At 41.2% G+C, this 20608-nt stretch overlaps 1 protein-coding gene across 24 annotated transcripts in view; it reads right to left on the bottom strand.

The window, feature by feature from the left end:
• The window catches only part of TSPAN4 (tetraspanin 4), a 443271-nt gene that overhangs the window by 80906 nt on the left and 341757 nt on the right, over window positions 1–20608 (bottom strand). Inside the window, exon 1 of one of the 24 annotated variants that reach the window (XM_087745839.1) lies at window positions 12837–12931. The exons of the other annotated variants lie outside the window; for them this stretch is intronic. The gene's annotated coding sequence lies outside the window, so the exon portion shown is untranslated. Of the gene's footprint in view, window positions 1–12836; window positions 12932–20608 lie in introns of those variants that run through there. 24 annotated transcript variants of the gene reach the window in all.

Genomic DNA, 20608 nt, shown 5'->3' on the forward strand with positions numbered 1-20608 from the left:
GATTATGAGTAAAGTACTGAGTTAATGACAACTCACTGAAATGCAGAACAAATGCATGAGTTAGAAGAGGGAAAGGGGTGAATACATGACAACAAAAAGAATATGTCTCTTTTCAGGTTCTAGTTTTAACTGCTGCCAAATTGAAAGTGTTAAAAGCTTTTTCATCTGCTCCTCAAATGTAATTTCTAAATCCACCTGGGATGACTGTAATGAAATCGATACAGTTGTAAAGAGGAATATACGCATGAGGTCTGGAATCAGAATCTATCAAAGGAAGTTAAATCTTTTAAAAAAGAAGCAGAGATGGAAGAAAGCCGAGTGTGCTCTCGAGTTCCTGTTCTGTCCCATCCATAAAATAATACAAAACTTTTTAAATTACTTTGTAGCATAAACTGGCAAAAGACCAGATCTGGAGCTCTAGATGCAATTTTAATCACCTGTTGTCACATACATAGCACTAAATATGGGAAACAATAGAGCAAATAAAATGGTAACATTTGTTCTTTTACACAACACAAAAACTGTGATTTCTGTAAAGGAGATCGTTGACAGAGAATTTTACCTAAACTTTACCTAAATTTGGTGAGACGCTGAGAGAAACTGAGGATAATGAGTATCAAATAATGACTCCAGAGGCCACAGCTCAGTTTCCTGGTTTACTACAGATTTCGTGCATTGGATAAAATCCAGATTATTTGGTGTCTTTAGCGCTTTTCTCTCCCTTAGAGGCATTGGATGGGTTTATAGTAAGAGGCAGTGAAATAATAAGATGATAGGGGTCATATAAAAAGCAAAGATAAATAAACAGGTTTCTTAAGGAGTACGAAGATGACAGAGATGGTCTTTCTATTTCATATTACTCAAAATTTTTAAAACGTGTTAACAGGCACAGTCTGCAGAAAAATAAAATTAAAAACATTTTTATGTTTCATGTTTACTCCATCCATATTGGTATGTAGATAGCACAAGGCTGGTTGCTATAGAAACGTCCATAGTGAATATAGATACTATAGCTGAAATGCAAAATTAGTTGTGTATCTAAAAAAGAAAATTGCTGATACTGTGAAAAAAAAGGACGACAGCTAAAGCTGATATCCTTCCTCACAAAAGCTTTTAAAAAATAGGAGTCTTGACTATATAAACCAATATTTGATTAAATAGTCTGAACAAAGAATCCCCTGCAATGCACCTTGGCAGAAGCCGAACTTAGTTCTGGAAGTTGAGTCAGATCACAAAAAAAGTCTCTGGTTTCAGTTCTGGAATGGCGGGCAGGCGGCTTTTATTAATGTGTTTGGCTCTTTACATCTTGAGGCTGATTTTAAGAGCATCTTTTCCCCAGGTCCCAAATTGTGCTGATGTATTCCACTGTGATTATGGTTAATTTTCCTGATGGAGACCTTTTCAAAGGTTTTCTTTGCAAACACAGTCTACATAATAGAACAGGTCTTCTTCAATTCCTCCAGTAGCAACGCAGCTATGCCACATTCTCCCCTCCCATTCACCTTTCTGAAGTTCACTCAGCAGCCAGTAACAGTGTCAAGAAGGATATATAGGGTCACCATCAAATACTGCTCTTAAAGCTACCAACTGACAGCAGAGGGCTGGAGGCGAGGGTCAGTGGGAACACCAGCAATACAGCACTCCCTTCCCTCAGTCCCATCATAGATACTGTGCCTGCGACCTGCTCTCTCTGACCAGGTGCTGGCAACACCTTGAGTCCTTTCAAGGACAGACAAATCTTCCGTATCACAGGAAGGCCCTTCCCACTATTCTCCAAGTCCCTCCCCAAAAAGCACAGGACTCTCGGGCTGATTCCTGGCACACCCAACTCTCTCCTTGAGGGGCTCAAGCCCTGCTCTGGAATTGAGCCCATCCCCAGCAGGGACAAGAATGTTTTGGGAAGCAGTAGGACTTTTACACAATATCTCAGCTCCTAGAAAGCTGTGGGACATGACTCCAGCACAACCGTCCTATCTGAATGAGTCACAGGCATGAAAACCTTCTGATTGCTATTTATTAAGAGGCTTCTTCATATTCATGCTTCCAGTAAAGCTAAAGACACGTTCCAGCCCATATCATAACAACACTACAGCATCAATCAATGGAAATAACATAAGGTGTGAGGTTAGTGTTGGGAATAAAATGAACTAGAAAACAACTGGTGTACAAGGTAGGGGTGCTGAGGCCTCACGAATAAAAGAAAATTGTGCAATGAAAGACTGGTTCGGATCACTCCATCACAATTTCCCCCCCTCTCCTTTTATCCTTATTTTCCCTCCCTACCACTAGTGCCTCTGCCACATTTCACAGTGAAAACCTATTACTCTCTAGGATGCAACTTAACCCCTTGACTGCCATAAGAGCTCACATGCAAAATGAACACTCACCGTCTTAATATTCTTTCCGGTATGAAAACAAACACACACACACCCCAAAACCAACTGGGGCATCCAAGACGCAAATGCAAACATAGCTCCACGGAGGACAGCTAAGCATACCAGCAATAGCAACATTCATGACGAAACGTGAAATACATTAAGACGCAGTGAGACCTTCCTTTTCTAAGGTTTAGCTTTCCACGGAGATGGGGAGAATGACCAAACTTGTACACCACAACTGCCTTTTAATGAGAAGTCTTTTTTAAACACTCCCATCAATAAGCAGCTCACATGATCGTAGGAAGGGTTTCTACCACGTTCAGTATTGATCCACTGATCAATAACAGACTTGTGAGCAATAATCACACCCTAATAACAAGCAGCCTCACATCACAAAGCTCATCTTCTTTCACTGAACACCATCAGAAAGCTGAGCAAAATGTGTTCTGAATCTTTTATGGATTCTTTTTAATGGATTGTTAATAATATTTGTACAGGCAAACAAAGTATTTAGTACCCTCGCAATTGCCTAACAATACCACGTAAGCAATCCCTTGTAACAAAACCCGCGTTATGACTGGAATAGCATCTCTCACTTCAATAGTTCAAATGCCTTGTCAAGAAAACTATTCTAATTGGGTGGGAGTACAAGAGAAAGCAAAGATTATTCCCTTGGTTTATGTTAGCAATTTTTAATGATTGTTTATTTATATTAGGCTTTGCTATACAATAGCACATCTGAGGCTTTTCTGCACTCTTACTAGTTCTATTTATATACAATTGCCTGTATCCCAAGCCACTTCCAAGCACGGGCAGTATGCCATCAGTAATGAATACCACCTCAAATAATCTTTTTTTCTGTGCTAGTTATCCCCAAAGGAAACACTATGGTCCTTTCTTATCACCACCCAAATATCTGCTATGGAAGCATTTCAGATACTTTGGAATAAACACATTTAGTTAAACAGATCTGTGATCAGCAGCTTCATTGCAACGTACAGATAGGAAAGCCCCCAGAATCCCTCGCTTTCACATTTTATTTTGCTTTTTCTGTTTCAGGGATCTGTGGACATGAGCACAAAGACTATGAAGTAAAAATGAGTATAAACATTCCCACTAGGACTGTCCAAACAATAAGCTTACACTAAGGGCTACCTACAAGTACCCCTCTGGTCATATAAGTACTGTTGAAACGTCTGAACTGCAGAAGATTTCTGGACTAAACTCCATCTTCCTTTGTCAAATGCTACAGGATACAACACAGAAAAATTGCAAATATTTCTTCTAACTCCAGGTCTATATGACCAGCTTTTAGACATATAGGGTGGGATTCAGGTCACCTAACTTTACATGTCAGTGCTATTACTGGTGTATAGAAATCAATGCAGCTCATCATAGTCTATGCCCGCCTTTGGTCGGCCGAATAGCTCCCTAGACACCATTAACGGCATTGACCAGAATTTCCCTGACTGCAACAGTAGCCCAGACGTGTAGAGTTAGGGCAACCCGGATTCCAGCTCAAATGCATCTGCCCAGACTCTCCTTCCTTTGTCATTGGAAAGAAACAGGCACCTCCAAAGGTCACTCCAGCCTAGCCTAGAATATGCATTGAGGACAAATGACCCTTTAGGAAAAACCTACTCTAAGCAGTGATTGTAGGGTAGCTGGAGCAAACAACATAGACTTAAACATAAAATCCCTCCCTTGCCCTGTTACCTAAAAGACAGAAAAGATTATTCTCTCTCCGAATGTCAGGTCACAAAACTTCACAATCCTCCCTGAGGTAATTTGGAAATTAACTCACCTACCCTTATTAATTAAAATTACATATTGATCTTTTTCTCCCTTACAATAAAAACATGCTATCACATAGCTATATTAAAACCCCATGTGTGTGCAAATACACACAGAGAGCATGAAGAATCAAATTATCTCAGCTTAGCAAGTCCCTTCCAGTCAATACTCATAGAAAGCATTCAGCTACATTCTTGCACTGCCCATTACATGTCTTGCTTAGTAGCTCTTAATGAAGGAGTATGAGTGACACAAATTTATAGCTTTTTTATTACTTTGCCCCCTCACATTATAAATTCATGAAACAGTTGTAGTTTATTGCATTTTTATTTTCGTCAGTTTTATTTACATACTCTCTCTTGCCATTAGAGGGGAAAAAGCTTTTGGGTTTCTGGAGATCCTCAATGATTCTGTGCTGGGGCCTGAAATGAGATGGAAACAAAGACTTCTAGTTCATCTAAAAATAAACCGTCACCTCAAATGCTTTCTCAGCACAACCTTCCATCATAAAGCACTGCTACATAAATATGGCTTTATAAATTATATATCTTAAGTCTTTGCATGCTCACAGCAGTTTACCAATAAGTGTTCTGCAATACCTGCTAAAAAAAAACCGAGACATAAAATCATTGCCAACGATGATAAATGATTACAGATTAAAAACAGTCAAGCTGACAAAGCTGAAATGTCCACAGGGTGTATTGCAATTCAAATGCCACAGGTGGAAAAATAAAAAGCTCCGAAATATAAATTTTACAGCCTTCAGCAAAGAGAGGAAATCTAGAGAACGGCCTCATGACACCAGGCTGCATACTAATTCTAGGATGTCCCCCAAAACAAAACAGTGAAATTTTATGCAAATTTAATAGGCAAGAGAATAAATGAGCTTCAGGGAACAGACTGTTGCAATGTGTCTATGCTGCGTGGGACAGGTCTGACGAGAGAATAAAATCAGAGAGAGACATGGGAGTGGGATAGAAAAGGAAGTCAAACACTGAGAAGCATAACTTTATCCAAACAAGAACAAGAGGGTATTTTGGATAGTGAACCATATTCTTGGATTAACTACAAAATTAGCTTCACCGGATAGGAGGGCAGAAGGCGGCAATGGGACTCAGTATGAAATCTCTCAGTTAAGTTCAGGCTAAAAATCATATTTGTGAATCAAAGGAAAAGTCTTCTTTAATAACTCATCATGAGGCCACTTACAGTTTGCAGCTGTACTGTAGAGAACCTGCTCATAATTAATGACCCGCAGCCACTTAAAGCTAAATGACTGATTTCAAATTGTAAACGAGCAGCTCCGTAACAAGAGAAGTCTCAAGATGATTTCAGCAGTCTCCATTCCCATCCCATTAATCATTTAACAGCCAAAACACAATCAAAGGGACAGAAAGCTCTCGTCGTCAGAGCCTGCCTTTTAACAGCTCACCTTCAAATGATGAAGTGAATCCCCAAGAGGCATTCACTTCAGTATTTTTTCTGGCATTTCAACCCCAGCATGGTCTCTTGCTCTCCCAAGGGCGAGTGAGCTTTGCCTATCAAGTTACAGCAATGCTTGGTGGTTAGTCTAGAATGATGAGATCCCACCTGGCACATGGCACGTCTCAAGAACTATTCTAATGCAACGGGCTTTTGTCAGGACAAAAACAACAACAACAAAAAAAAGCATCCAATTTTCAGTTGACCTCCTCTCTTTCCCACAGCTCTCTAAGAGCATGATTTTCCATTAAGAAAATGCTCTCTCACAAGAGAGAAAGACAGATATCAAAAGTACACGGCTGAAATACTGCAAGGGAGGAAAGCATAGCAGGATGAATGAGAGTCCTCAAATGGAAGTGGAAAGATAAAGCAGAGAAACATGAAGGAAAATCCTTTTGAGTAAATAGCCTTACTAGTAGCCTTCTTAACTAGTTCCCTCCAGACTCAGTGATCTGGATGAACGTTCCCTCTCCATCCTTGACCTTCATCCTGAGATATGCCATCTCAGCAATTTTTGCTATTCTACAGGAGCTCTGCATTTGTCCCTAATTTGAAGGCTTTCTGTGTTCACTGAACCAAAACTCCTTTCTGCTCAATGACTGCCATCTCCAATTTGCTTATGGAGGGGGAATGAAACTCAAAGAAACCATTTGCACAGACGTGGTAGAGAAAACTGACAGAAAGGTATCTTCCCCCCTTGCTCCCCCCCCCCCCTCCCCCCAAAGCACTGCAACTTCCAGACTAGTTAAAGGAACATGAGACTAGAAGGCATTTCCCACTTACACTCTGTGGGCTTTTGCCATCCAAGCTATTGGATACTACACATCCAACACTATGCCATGATCTGGAATTATCCTTCCACTTTACTCACACAGCCTCCAAGGCAAACAGACCTGCTAACAGTCTTCTTATCTATCTCATCCACATCACAACTGTTGGGTAAAATATACTCTCTACACAGCTGTTGACATGCTGCTGCTCTCTCTTCGGGTTCAGGTATGTTAACTCTGAGTGACTATATGTGGGATGCACAGTCTCGTTTTTCATCAAGTACTTCTCTTCCCATCCCAAAACACTTCCCTCAGATGCCACTTGTGTCAACTGTATCCTGTGTCTGAGCTGTTCCATGCTGGATTTCAACCTATGATGGAGCAGGAAACAAAGCACAAGTGCCAGTGCAGACAAATTTGCCCAAAGCAGCATGAAATTTAAAAGAATGTCTGTCTTTCTATTGTTCTGGTACAAGGTGGAAGGGAATAAAGTGCATTCAAGACAGAAGGACAGACAGTAGCATAGAAAGCAGAGGTTTAGAAGGAGAAAAGTCAGAGGAAAGCTCTGGAGGAAGAGGCAGCTTTCTCACACCTAGCCTTTGCCTTCCCTTCACTGCAGCAGCACAGGGAGAGCTGATGAAAATATGATGTCATTGTGCCCCTTTACTTTAAGGGAGAAAGTTGCTGTTGGCAAGCTGCTGTCTGGGTAATTGCTTCCTCCTTGGTCTGATGAATCTGAGATTTGTTGTCAGCCTTCCAGGGGCAGTGAAAAGCTCATCCATCTTCTCCATTTTATCTGGATGAAACGGCCATGGGATTTGCTCAGTTGGGCAGCATTAGTGTGATGATTATGAGGAAGTGCTAAAGCACCAGCAAGACATGCATGGCACTACCAGGGCTGTATGTTCTCTCTGATAAAAACTAGTTCTTACAAAAGAATAATTATCCTCAGTTGTAATCTTCAATAGCTATGGTTGGTGCAAGCAGCTAGAGCTAGTTTCTGAAATACTTAAATAAATACTCCTGCCAGGACCTCCAAGGAGCTGTGATCAAAGTATGACACAAGTACAATTATGCATGTTCAACATGCTTGCACAAACTCACATGTTAGAAGAGGCAGGGTAGAAGAGATTTTAGAGAGTGGAAACAGCTTGCCCTGCAGTGAGACCCTCTTCTTCAGAAGTGACTTCCCCAGCCATTGCTCCCATTGAAAAGTTCTCATTTGGTAGAAGACCGATTCTGCCACACTCGCTTTCACTCAGTACAGAAGTCCAGCAGAGGCTTCCATGCAACATAACATTTTTCAGACTGCAGCAGAAAACCCCTGGCACAGGCAGGAATCCTACTGCTTTGTTTTACTCTAAATACATTCAAAGTCAGGTTCTTTCTCTTTAAACCACTACAATCCAGGGCAAAGCACGCAGTGAGCCTGCAACAGCTACAAGTAGCTAGAACAGCCCCAAAGTCCAGTGATGCTGGTGGCACAACAGCACTTGGCACTGAGCATACTGAACACACTTCAGGGATTTCCCCTATAAAGGCTTTCAACAAGTAAAACTTTCGGCTTCCCTCGCTATTAAATTGACAAAACAAGCATACCATTACCTTAAAGCCAGCTAGAAATGGGAAATTAACTCTGACAAAGGGGACAAGAGGCTCACAGTGAAACTTTCCTATCTCCTACCCAAGAGCGGCTCTCAGAAAGCCGGGCTTATTACAGACACAATCGACTCACAATAAAACTTTGCTATAGGGCAAGAAAACCAACGGCACAGAAATAATTTCTCTCTGCAAAGCATCTGCTTTCTGACTTTATAGCTGTTGCCAACTCAAACTGCAGAATTAAATAGTGGCAATATTTGTATGAAAAGGAGAAATGCTCAGCATTGCCAATGAGGAATGGCTCTCCTCTCTTTACATCACCCCTCTATTGCTCTCCTTTGTAAAATGGACCCTCCAAGGCTCTAGCAGGAAAAGAGAGTCAAACATTTCTCCAGGTGCCTCTCAAAGTATCAACACAGACAACAGCTCTGCACAGAAGCTAAGGCAGAAGCATTTGGATGTGGGGTTAAACAGGTGCCAAACCCTTTTGCACACCCCAGGCATCACCTTTTGTGAAGCGATGGCCACAGGGAAGTGGAAGGCTGTCCCAGCTCTGCAGCTGGAGTGCCGGCCAAAGAGTGCTTGTTGCCTGTCCCCAGGCCTTAAGGTTATTATCCCTGCGCTGCTCTGGGAACATTACAAGACTGTTCCACTGCATGCTGTGCAATATCCAGCCCCAACCATTAAATTGTACCTCCACAAATGCACACTACAGTCTGTTCCTGATGGCACTGGCTATAGCAAAGCTCACACTGGGCGGCCAGAATGGCTTGCCACCACCTGTCCCACAGCAAACAGATTGGTGCAAGGGCAGCCAAAGTCCTTCTGGCATAGGCTGGGAGAAAAAGATCAGCCAGGCAGCAGATAGAGGGAGTCTGCAGCAATTCCAGCCTCATCTGGCCCATCTGAGACATTTCAACAGGTTCAGCTCTGAGGACGTGATTTCTATGTGATGCCAGATGAGCACAAGAGGGAAGAACCACTTACACATAACGTTCTGCACCAAGACATGCCATCTACCTTTCTGAAGTCAGAGCTTATTTTACAAGCATGGTATTCACAGCTAAATTCCACACAGGTATGGCTCATGCCTTCTGCCCCCATGGTTTCTTCTCTGGACTGACTGCAGATGAGGAGTTTGTGAAAGACTTTTTGCATCTACACACTATGTTCTCTGCTTAGATTTAGCGAAAAGCTGCCAATGTGGTGGCATTAATATATATATAGACCACAAGGTTTAGAGCTCGCTAGGTAGACTTTGATCAATGAAATGCCTCTTCCCTGGGTCTGCAGCTGCTTTATAATGGGTATGTGATAGGATTTGAACGTGCCCAGGGAAGTTTATCCAATCCTAATCTGCTACCAATGGTCTCTGCTGTCTGTGTTATAATGGGGTAAACCTGCAGTTGGGCAGAGCAGGTGAGAGATAAAGAAATAAACTAGTTTTAAGTCTGTCTGTGCTGCAGAACACATCAGATAAAGCCACATCTGATACAACAGGAGTTAAGGGAAAGGAAAAAGAATTGCTACAAGAAAAAAAAAAAAAAAAGAACGAGCTGCATGCCCTCATGCATGCTTATTCACATGCACTTGATATATAAAGCATACTCCTAATGGGGTATTCACTGGCCAAATCTCTGATGTAATTTAAAGTGTTTCAATTGCCTAAAAGCATGAGTCACATGGCACAGCCAAATCCAGCTCCTACAAAACAGCACAGACCCACAGACTTCTAAGAAGCTATGCAAACATTCAAAACCTTTCCCATACAGTATATCTCCCCCTTCTACCTGATGCGCAGGGAACATAGCAGCTAAGTAACGTAGAAAAGCAAAATACAGATCCCTTAACTGTCTTCAATTAAAAGAACTATTGGCAATTCCAGACAACTCACTAACTTTCTGCACATAAGCCAGAAACAAGGCAGCAGAGCAGCTGCAGCGAGATCAGTGGTTTGGAAAATTTGGTCAACTCATATAATCGCACTCTGTAAATGAGAAGAGCCTGAAACAGCAAGAGAGTCTCTCCAGTGCTCTCCAGGGGGAGGAGCAGCAGCAGCATGAAGCGTAATGAAGCTAAAATAATTGAATCCCTTTTTTGTTTTTAAATTCCACTTTCTGAGTTTGTTCATGAAGAATATCAATCCAAAACAGAGGCCCAATTTATAACGCCGAGCGTAAAAGTGACAGCAAGGCTGGCTCTTGATAAAGTTTTGCCTTTTGAAAGACTCCTGCTTGGATTAGCCCAAGTATTTGCATAAAAGGAAACAATAAGCCAGTTCTCTCTCTTTTCCCACATTATCCTCCCTTGCTGTTTCAAAGCAGGTGTGAAAAACTGACACACATACAAATAAGCATATCTGAGCTGGCCAGGGAGAGCAAATATGATCAAACCTTTTTGGTGCTTTTCACCAATTGCACCTCTAACTGAATTACTGAATTACAAAGAGAGGAAGGGAGGAAAGGGAAACATTACCACTTTCAGGTCTCTTTTGCATCATGCTGCAAAACCTTGTAGCAGAGACCTTCGTTTTGACTGGCATGACAACAGCAACGCACAGAAATTCTGACTGTAAAATTTCATTACTGAGATTAAACACATGGTTTTTAAAGAGGGATGCTAAGAGCATCTTTTTGGTGCGCGTGTGCGTGTGCGTGTCCTTCTTACCCAATGCCATACTCCCTGCCCTCTTCATGGCCACGAGCCATTCCCAAACTTCCTCCGATTTCAAAAAGTTCTGGTTCAGGTTCCCAGTCATTTAACCCTAGCAATGCCTTGTGGTCCTAATACCACTATGTAGTACTTCCAAAGTAACCTTTTTAAAAATAAAAGGGTGACATTGAAGACAAATTCCTTAACCATTCTGAAGAGAAGTGCTTGGAGGCCTTTCATTCTCCCTCCTGCTGTTGCAGACATTTTCAGCTTGTAGGGCTGTTTTTCAGATATAGAAATGTCTCCAGACAACTGAAAAGTCAGGCTCCTCTGAAGTTTTTTACGATCAGTACTCCCATCACCATACAAACTCTTATCATCTTTGAATACAGAACCTACTTGCACATAAACACGCCGTGTTCAAGCACTTTATGACTATTTACTGGTCGCTATAAAAGCGGATGGACCCAGAAGTTTGCGATGCCTCCCCACAGCAGGGCAGAGTCTGTTCACCCTTGGTTCACCTTCTCTTTTTGTTAAGGGAGAGAGAAAGAAGGAAACAATCATGTGGTTTTATTACTAGCTTGTATTTTTGCTATTGTTGATTCTGCTTCTAATACTTATTTTATTTCCCTTCTGGAAAAAGTACAATTCAGTAAAGAAGGGCAGAAGGGCTCTTCATTTTGTTGCCACAACAATGGCATTTAAAAAACAAACAAACAAACAAACAAACAAAAACCCCAAAAACCCAACAAAACTGGCAGCTCACAGAATATTACATGAAAATAAAACAGCAACAGAATTCACCAAAATTAGAGCTGAGGTGCAGCTTTTTTCTGCACACCCAAGTTTTGCAACCTAGTGTTTCTAAAGACAGACATCAGTGTCACTGAGCTGTGAACTTCAAAGTATGCAGCTTTACATGAAGAAAGGTAACAGCTGAGTGAGTCAAAGGTCCTTTCACAGCCTTGGAAAAGCTCTCTGCCATTCACTAAATGCCACACTATCAAAAAACCCTCTGATGGTATATTATGGAAATAAGCAAGCCTGAAATGACTGTGATATCCTTCAACACTTAACAACATACAAGTATAGAAAAAAAAATCCAACTGAAGGGGGACAACAAGAGAAAACCTGTATGACATCAAAAACACAAACCTGAACTTTATATGTGTGCAAACGGACAAAAGAATAAAGATATACATAACAGGCGAGATCTTCCACAGGTATAAATCACGCAGCTCCATGGACTTCATCAAATTTAGGTCTGGCACTGTTGTTTATCAGCTCACTAAAGGTTTCTATTCCAGGCCCCTACTTTTTCCCTTGTCCATCTAAGTGAGCAGTTCCCAGCTGTACAAACGAGCTTTGTCATCTTTGTCATCTCCTTGGCTGTTTTCCTACCCTCTGCAAATACAACTGTCGCCTCTTGGCAGTTTTTCATCCTGTGTGATTCTTTCATCCTACCTGCATCTTCCTTACAGCACTGCTCAGCTCCTCCTCCTCTGTTAGGAAAACAGAAAAAAACAAAACAAAGGGGGGGGGGGGGGGAATCCAAACCCTTGCATCATATTTAATTGCCTTACTTGCTAAAAATCATATTCACCCTTCCTCATTCTGGACATCAGCAATTCTTAAAACTCTGATTACACCCTTCGCATGAATTGTCTTCTCAAAGGATTTTAACAACAGTCCACCAAAGATGGATGTTTACTTGTCATTATTCTTCTTAAAATCCCTTTGTCCCGGTATGTGACAGAGTCTTCACCGAGTAATCCTCTGTGTCATACACAGGGAACATTGTCAAAATTACAAAGGAAGCCAATCGAAGCTGACAGCATATATTCTCCTAAAAAACTTCGGCATTTGTTATCAACCAAATTGGAAAGCTGAAAGGTTGTCAAGCAAATGCAAAAGGTGAAACTGCTGCTCTTCATAGTGATCACATATGATGTAAGTGAATGCTACCCCTGAAACAGCCATTTCTAGGACTTCAGAGTGATCAGCCTGCTGTAGCTGGCCAATGCTATATTGTGATAAAGCACTTCTCTCCAGACCCCCTTGCTCTGCCCAAAAGGCCATTTGCAGATAGCCACATAACTCAACAGATCACAGCAAAGATGTTCTACCAACAGTCTGGTCATGCTATATAACTCACTATTTTGGCATTTGATGGGTGAGTGCGTTCCTGATGAAAATCCTCAGATCCCTCTTTTCTTGCTCTGCAAGTTTTTCTACTTCTAACAGTTTCATCTGTCTGAATTTATCTGGAAGAAAACTGTTCAACAGGAAGGTTAGGAGAGCAAAGAGGTAAACCAGCCTAAGCCTGAAGGATCAACACATCCACACTTTTCTGCGTGCTGCGCTCTACTTGACCCATGCTATAACTCCAGCTTTTATAATTGAAAAAAAAAAAAAAAAATTGACCTTACTTCTATTAAAGCTCCTTTTTCTATTAATCATTCACCTGTCTAAATTAGAAGTTACTGTGCTCATACAGTAAAGAAATCATGTGTTATAACACCGTCTCCTTGCTAAACTAGTGATTCACTGACAAAGTGGACATCTGCCATTTGGCTATAAGATACTTGATTGCTTGGGATAAGCCCAAGAGGTTCAAAAATGCTGGCGACAGGTGCTTGTCTGTTCTGAAGCTCGGGTCTTGTAATAATTTCCACTATCTGACATAATTACAGGGGATGCAAAGGTTAACCCCATGCCTGCCTACAGACCTCAGTATCCCAAGATGTTACAACTCCAGGAAATGACAATTGTGGTTGTGTTATTTTAGTGAAATGTCTAAAATAACTGCAGCACGCGATGGGACAAGGGAGCAACGAACATGTGTCATCAAGGCTGTTGGCACAATACAATAACAACTAGATGAGTAAAGGGATAGAGAATGCTGCAGAATTAGAAGCAATTTCCCTTATCATCTTTTTCTAGTAGGATTCCCTCAGGGACTTGCAGAAATTAAAAACTCTGATTGTGCTTTCTGAAAAACAGAGGTAAGCACACAGATATCCTAGCTAACATTTTCAACATCCAGCCTTTTGGAACGGTTCAACCCTGGATCCTTTTCTCAAGCAAGCAGCTAACAGCACAAGCTGTCTCAGTAAGAGTTTCAGAGCGTAAACAAGAAACACAGGTTTGCAAACAACAGTAGTATAGCAGAGAAGGAAGCCCAAATGTATTTTGATGCTAAATGGAAAAATAACAGGGAAGGAAAGTCTCAGACCCACTGCTCCCATAATATTTCTACTACAGTCCACAAAGAGCTCTCCAAGTCGTTTTGTGAAAATGAAATACCACTGTTGTCTTGTGGGTTGGTTTTTGTTGTTTTTTTTTTAAAAAACAGAATGTTTATGAAATGTTTTTGAATTGTTATTGCTCATTGTGGGATGATTGCATTTTCCTGCAGAGCAGTATGAGATATGTTTATTCAGGAGAGGCACGGGGTACGTACACTGCTATGCAGTAAGATATCATACCAATTACCCACCCTAGCTCCCTGTCTCTACACTACAGACACTGGCAGTAACTTTAGCTGAGGGCCACAAAGCCTGATGTAGGGCAACCAATGAATGTGTAACTGTACCACAGTATAGAAATATACCTCACTCCTGAATCTTTCAACAGGTAAGCAACAGAAAGCAGGAATTTTAATGTTGTGACTCTATTTCAAGTTTGCAACTCTCATGGAGGCAACGCTGTTTCTGCAATCATGGTCAGCACTGCACCAAAACCACTGCAATAGCAGGATACCTTTAACAGCACAAGAAAACTAAGGGAAGAAGCGTATCTTCCACAGAAATCACATCCTTATCAACCAGAAGGAACCCACGCTTAGCTCTGAAGTTTCAAAGGTACTTGCTAAATAATTAGAAGAAGCTACAAGCAAGCACAATGGCAGAATATTACTAATGTGCCAGCACTACTCTAAACATCCAGTGACTACAATTATCAGTGTATTTTTATTACCTTTGTAATCATCAACTCTTAAAAAGCTTCCCAAGAACAAATGAATGAAAATAAGCCCTGTACACCACGTGCAAGATTTGTATTTTTGCAGCTGTCTGGGGGAGGGAAAAGATAGAAAGATAAAGTAGAAGTGGTAGAAATGAGCATTCAACTCTTGATTCCTACTCTGGCATCTCATCTACAAGGCTGTTCTGCTCTCAGAAAGCTGTAGCTACAGGCTTGTTCAGCATGAAACAGGCTGTCTCCATCACTCACGTAGCTGGGTAAAGATCTGCACAATACAAACTTAAGGGAGTAAGTTTTAACCTCTAAAATCCTTTTGCCAATGAAGACTGTTAAGCCTAAGATAACATTATGTTGCAGGGTTTTTTGCCAGCTATTAGCTGGCTGGAAGCTGAATGGGAAGGAAGCTAGTTAAACTGACAGAGATGATACCTAACATTGATTTTTCAATTGATTTCACTAAATTGTTGTCCACACAAACCCCAACGTGGACATTCCTGAATTGGTTTAAAATTGACTTACAATGATTTAGCTTATGTTGACTCTTTATTGATTCAGGTTGTGGCCACAGTAGGGGGGGAGGAGAAGAGAGAGAAGGGAGGGGGAAAAAAAAAAAAAAAAAAAGAAAGTGTTTTTTGTGTCAGAACGCAGCAACACGTCCTGTGAAACATCCTAACAAGAACCAAGTTGTCCAATATTTGCTCTTATCAACATCAAGGTTGACATACTTGTCAAATACAAGATGCAAAGCCAAGGGGATGCTCATGTAATTGCAAAAGATTCATAGACTGTATTTTAAAGAAAAACCATTTCATCTGGAAGTTACTTCTCCGCTGAGGCAGGGAAGCCAAACGTGTGCACTCTCAGCCCCAGCTGTTTGCTTTGGTTTGTCCATTTTATTCTGTATTTACTAGATAATCAGTGTTTGTGCTGGAAGCTATCATACTCAGATGAAAAACAGGTGCTTCTTAAAATACCCTACTCTGACTCTTTCCAAGTGTTTGGTCATATCCTAAACTACTAAGCCACCAGGAGACACGCTGACTTAATGTGCTTTGAAGAGCAGTCATCCCATAACACATGAAGTTCAGCTGTATCATAACATAACACCAAAGCCAACTTTACAGCTCACTTCCAGAGTGAGGACAGTAGCCAGGAGAGACCTGTTGGCTCATGTCAGGCTACACAACCACCTTAGTGCCAACGTAAGACTCCAAGCAACGGTCCAGCATGGGAATGGCGCCTTGACTGCTCACTAGTAGAAGGTGGCTCAAGAACCACAGGTCTATTCTTGAGTCCTACAGCAACATAAACCATTTTCATAATGGTTGTGGAGCATCAGAAGAGGGTGGAGCATCAATGTAAGCTGGCTTAAGCAGAACCCCACCTTCACTGGAAATCAGGGCATGTCTGGAGCTGGAACATCTGCATTCCTGGTGGGAAGATTGAAAGGCAGGTGGTTGTGGAACGACGTGAGTTTATTAACTGGTAGACATGCTCTATGCTGACAATTATATTGAAAGAAAAAAAAAAAAAAAACAGGCACTTGCCTTTTGACAGTGGTAAAACCATTACAAACCTAGCTCGTGACACAGGCCCAATCATTCGAGTTTGCTCATTCTTTTCGACTTTGAAATACCCTCTATACAGATGTATTTGCCTTTGTAATTGCAGATGCGAAATTAAAATCTTCTTCCCCTTCCCTGGACAATCATTTTTTTCCTCTCCACACAGTTTATAGCAGCTCACTCTTTGATATTTTTTTAATAACTTGTGTTGTGTCTGGCGCTTTGGGGAGTGCCTATGACAGAAAGCACTTTATTACTTCTCTGTTTGAGTTCACTGCAGAGTGCTCACCAGGCCCTATCACTGAAAGGACGAATCTAGGCAGCAATTTAATCAAGCAGTGATTGAAAAATTAAAGGTGGCTGTGATTAATATGGATTTAGGACTTGTTTTGTTTGAATAGGTTTTAGCTAGAGAACATGGCAGTTGTGGTTTTGTTTTTTTTTCCCCCTCTGAAAGAGAGAGGCGAGTGAGAGGGGGAACACAAAGGAAACCTCTTTAGGCAGATCATTTCTCTCCTCTTAGTATTCAAATAAAAGCCAGGGAAAGAGGTTACACACAGTGCGTATTATTATCCTTAGGTAAATACCCATGTGTAATTTCAGCAATCACAAGCACACCTCTGTGTATAAGCAAAGATCCAGCCATAGAAACTCAACTTGGACCAGCACCAGAAGAGAGACATTCTGCCCAAGACATGAACAAATCTTGAGATTGAATCATCAGCCTGACATGAAAATAGATATTTTTTTAGTAACCAGGAGCATACTCTAAACATACATGGAATAAGGGTGTTTTACATTTAAAATAGAGGAACAAAGATCTTTCTTTGAAAGCTGGTAAGAAACAATGAAGGAGTAAACTGCTAGACAGTCACAAAAATTGAATCTGAAGGTCCAGCTCAGAAGCAGTGTCCATGACTCTGGTTAGAGAAGAAGGGATTTCTATAGACACAGATATATATATGGAGAGTATATCTCTCTCTCTCCCTTGTAGAAATTTGGGTATGCATTCACTGTTCCCTTGCACATTCTGCAACCATTTACAATAGTAAAGGAGGTGGAACACACCACCATGGTTTTGGATCAGATTTTCTGATCTCTGCATCAATCAACTTATCTGATGTTATAGAGATGCCAGAACTTTTGTCAAACCTTTTTGTATTGCCCCCATTTACAAGTCACTTCTGTAAATTTATACACAGAGTAAACTCATACTAAAGCTGGCTCAAAGTCATTCCGTTTAACTCATTGTAAACACCTCTGTGCATGCACTTACTTCAATTTAAACAGTTTATAGCACTTTAGATCATCTGATAAACTGGGACAAGCCAGGATAAGAATGGCTGTGCAAAATTTGCTTCTCCTTAAGTATGACTACTTAAAAAAAAAAGTTTAGCCAAACTGACACAAGTTGCATATGATACTGGCTTTCATTTCTTCCCCAGCAACGAGTAGCTCCTGCTTAGGCATCTTTGCAAAAATGTCAGACACACCTCACGTTCCATAAAGTGTTGAAAAAATTAAAAGAAAACACAAAAAAGCATAGGCAAACAAAGAAGATTATTTGTGGAATATTAACAAAAGCCTTGTCTGAATAAGGATTACCAGAGCTTGCACTTCAGCTAAGACTTATTTTTCCCCAAAAGACTTATTTCTTCCTTTTCCTTTTTTCATGCTTGGCTAGAGTAGGTGATTCACATTTTCCCCAGATGTCTCTTGTCCTAGCACGCAGAAGAACATCTTCATAGGAAGTTGCTTAAGCAGAAATCTAAAGCCCATATTCAAAGCACTTAGATTAATAAAAAGAAAAGTTACCTACAAAATGGCTCTGGAGAGAAGTACGTTTGTATGCAACTTCAGATGATTTTTGCTAACTAACACTTATATAATTGCCTGGTTCCCAAAGGATTTGTATAATTTAAGTATGAGGTGTCTGAAAGAGAGTGAGTGCTGGAAGGTGGATACCCAGTAATTCAATCCCACATGCCCCTGGGCACAAACATAATTGTATTATAAAGTAGCTGTACTAAAAATGAAAACAATTAAAGCACAATACATATTTTACTGCTTACAGTTAAGAAGGGTGGTTTCATTTTTCGTGCGTACCCACACCAGTAAACATGAAATAGAACAATTCAATGAACTCTGCTTGGAAATACAGTAATGAGATGCTGCAATATCGCGTATACCAGAGACGTCAGAATGAAAGCTTTGCCAATTCATTGGCAAGAGAGCTCTAATTTGATCAGTGTTCTTTAACCATTTTGTTAAATGGTTAAATCAACATTTTTAACATCGAGGAGAACTGTGAATTGAAATTCTGCAGGAACCCAGACAAGGGCAAAGAACTCTCTCTGAGAGTGCTGGGGTTTCTCCTGTCTTCTGCATCTGAGTGTCCTATGAAAGGCTGAAGTAAAGCAAAATCTCTTTGTGCTGCTCGTGGTTGAGGTTAGTCAGAACAACAGCTCCAAAATCTGAGACTCCAATGCACAACTTCATCACATAAAGTATTCTAACAGAGACTGGGAAGAGGGGGCCAAGGCAAACACAGTCACCACCTAAAGAATAACAAGTATAAAGAAAAATCTATGGTAGAGCAGCAGAGCAGAGAAGTAGGAATCATAGCAATGTCCAGGATTCCTATGGAGCCCTTAAGCCCAAGGAAGTCTCTCAGGCCAATGTTTTTCAGAGTAACCTCAGATTTTGCCCAGTATCAAATGCTTTCCAGTTTCATAAATGCCAAGCACTTTAGTTGACGCCCAGAGAGGCTCCACATGATCAACATCTCTGAAAGTCTTGGGAAATGTCTGCTTCCTTTCAAATGTCTTTCAAAGACACTTTTGAAAATGCTGTACTGTACTTCTCTGCGTGTCAGTCTCTCCATCTGCAAACTGAGCATGAATATATTCCCCTACCATGAAGGAGTAGCACACAGCTTCCTTGCTGTTTGCAAAGCTCTTTTGAAAGGGGAGAATAAGCAACACTACAAAAAAGAAAAATAATCATTATTGTTATCCAGATACCTCATAGCAATACAGCCCACTTTCAACACCTGTAGGGACTGCCTCTTCCTAATAAAGGGTTCAAAATCATGAATGGCCAAAAAAGAAACCTACAGAGAGCAACGGAAGATGCAGATCTGGTTGAGAAAGAACCACAATTACACGGAAACCCAAGTTCCTACTACTGCCACTACCAAAGAAGCAGATGCCTGAAAAATATGCAGTGGCAACTCGCCAGCAAGTGTAGAGATTTTTTTTTTGCTGCTGAATCACAAAGGCCTGGAGAACTTCTAGGGCACTTCATTTCCTGGCAGATTGCTTGAACCAGTTACCTACGGAGCATTACCTCCACAGCTTCTGACACGGAGTAACTGCCAGTCTGCTGTCATGCACAGCAACAGATCTCATATTAAAGCACTGCAGAGTATTAGCCCTTTATTTTTCTGCAGTCAACCTTTACCCTTAATGAGAATTTTTTTAACTACTGCTTCCTCTTTCTCTTTCCACCTTTGCTTTGCAGGACAGCAAGCCCAGGCAGCAGAGATCACCTGATACGATGTTTTCAGTGTACACGGCAGAGTTTAATGTGCACACGCTGGGTCTGTCAACCTGGCAGCGACTCTACCGCTCTTCAGCATAGCTCTGCCAAGCAGCTTGTGGAGCTGATGTGTCCTCCCTGCCTTCTCTTCCCTTTCTCCGTGCTTTGCTCAAAACAGGTCTTCTGCTCCCCACCACCAAATATCCTTTCTCAGCCCCCAGGGGCTCAAAAGAGGAGCCACATTGTTCGTCCTCAGCCCAGCAGCCTGTATTACTGCTTCAGTATGAAAAACTACAGCTAGTGTATGGCTTAAATTGTTACTATCACTCCCTTCCTCTCATAAAGCAGGCACTGCCAATACCAGACTGCTGTGTTTCATGCATAATTCATCAGGTTCCTTAATGTGCAAAGCTCTCCTCTGCAGCTCTTTTCTCTGCATTAAACTTATCTGTGGGGAAAAAAGTGTCCATCCAGCCCCTGCTTGAAATATTAAGAGGACACCTGAATTTTAAAGTGTCTGTTGGCTTCTTTAATTTACCATAAAAACAGTGTCACACTCAGCAGTGTCCCCATGACCATGAGATCCAGGATAGGACAGAGCCATAGAAGGTCACAGGGATGTAAGACCGAGCTCTGCCATAGGAAATACAGCTGTGGCTGTACTGTCTGGCACTTAATTCTGTTAAAAAACAATCCTTCATAAAAGCCCTAACCCTGAAACCCTTTGCTGTTCAAGATACACAGGGCAAACGAGAGAGCAATGCACTCCCGGCAGCACGCTCTGTGTTCTTCCAAAGGCTCCAATGGAACAATATTGTCATGCAGAGTTACTGCATGA

The sequence above is a fragment of the Nipponia nippon genome, unplaced genomic scaffold (assembly GCF_047370975.1).
Source record: "Nipponia nippon isolate SJK-2023a ecotype South Korea unplaced genomic scaffold, ASM4737097v1 scaffold_10, whole genome shotgun sequence".
NCBI classification, from domain to species: domain Eukaryota; kingdom Metazoa; phylum Chordata; class Aves; order Pelecaniformes; family Threskiornithidae; genus Nipponia; species Nipponia nippon.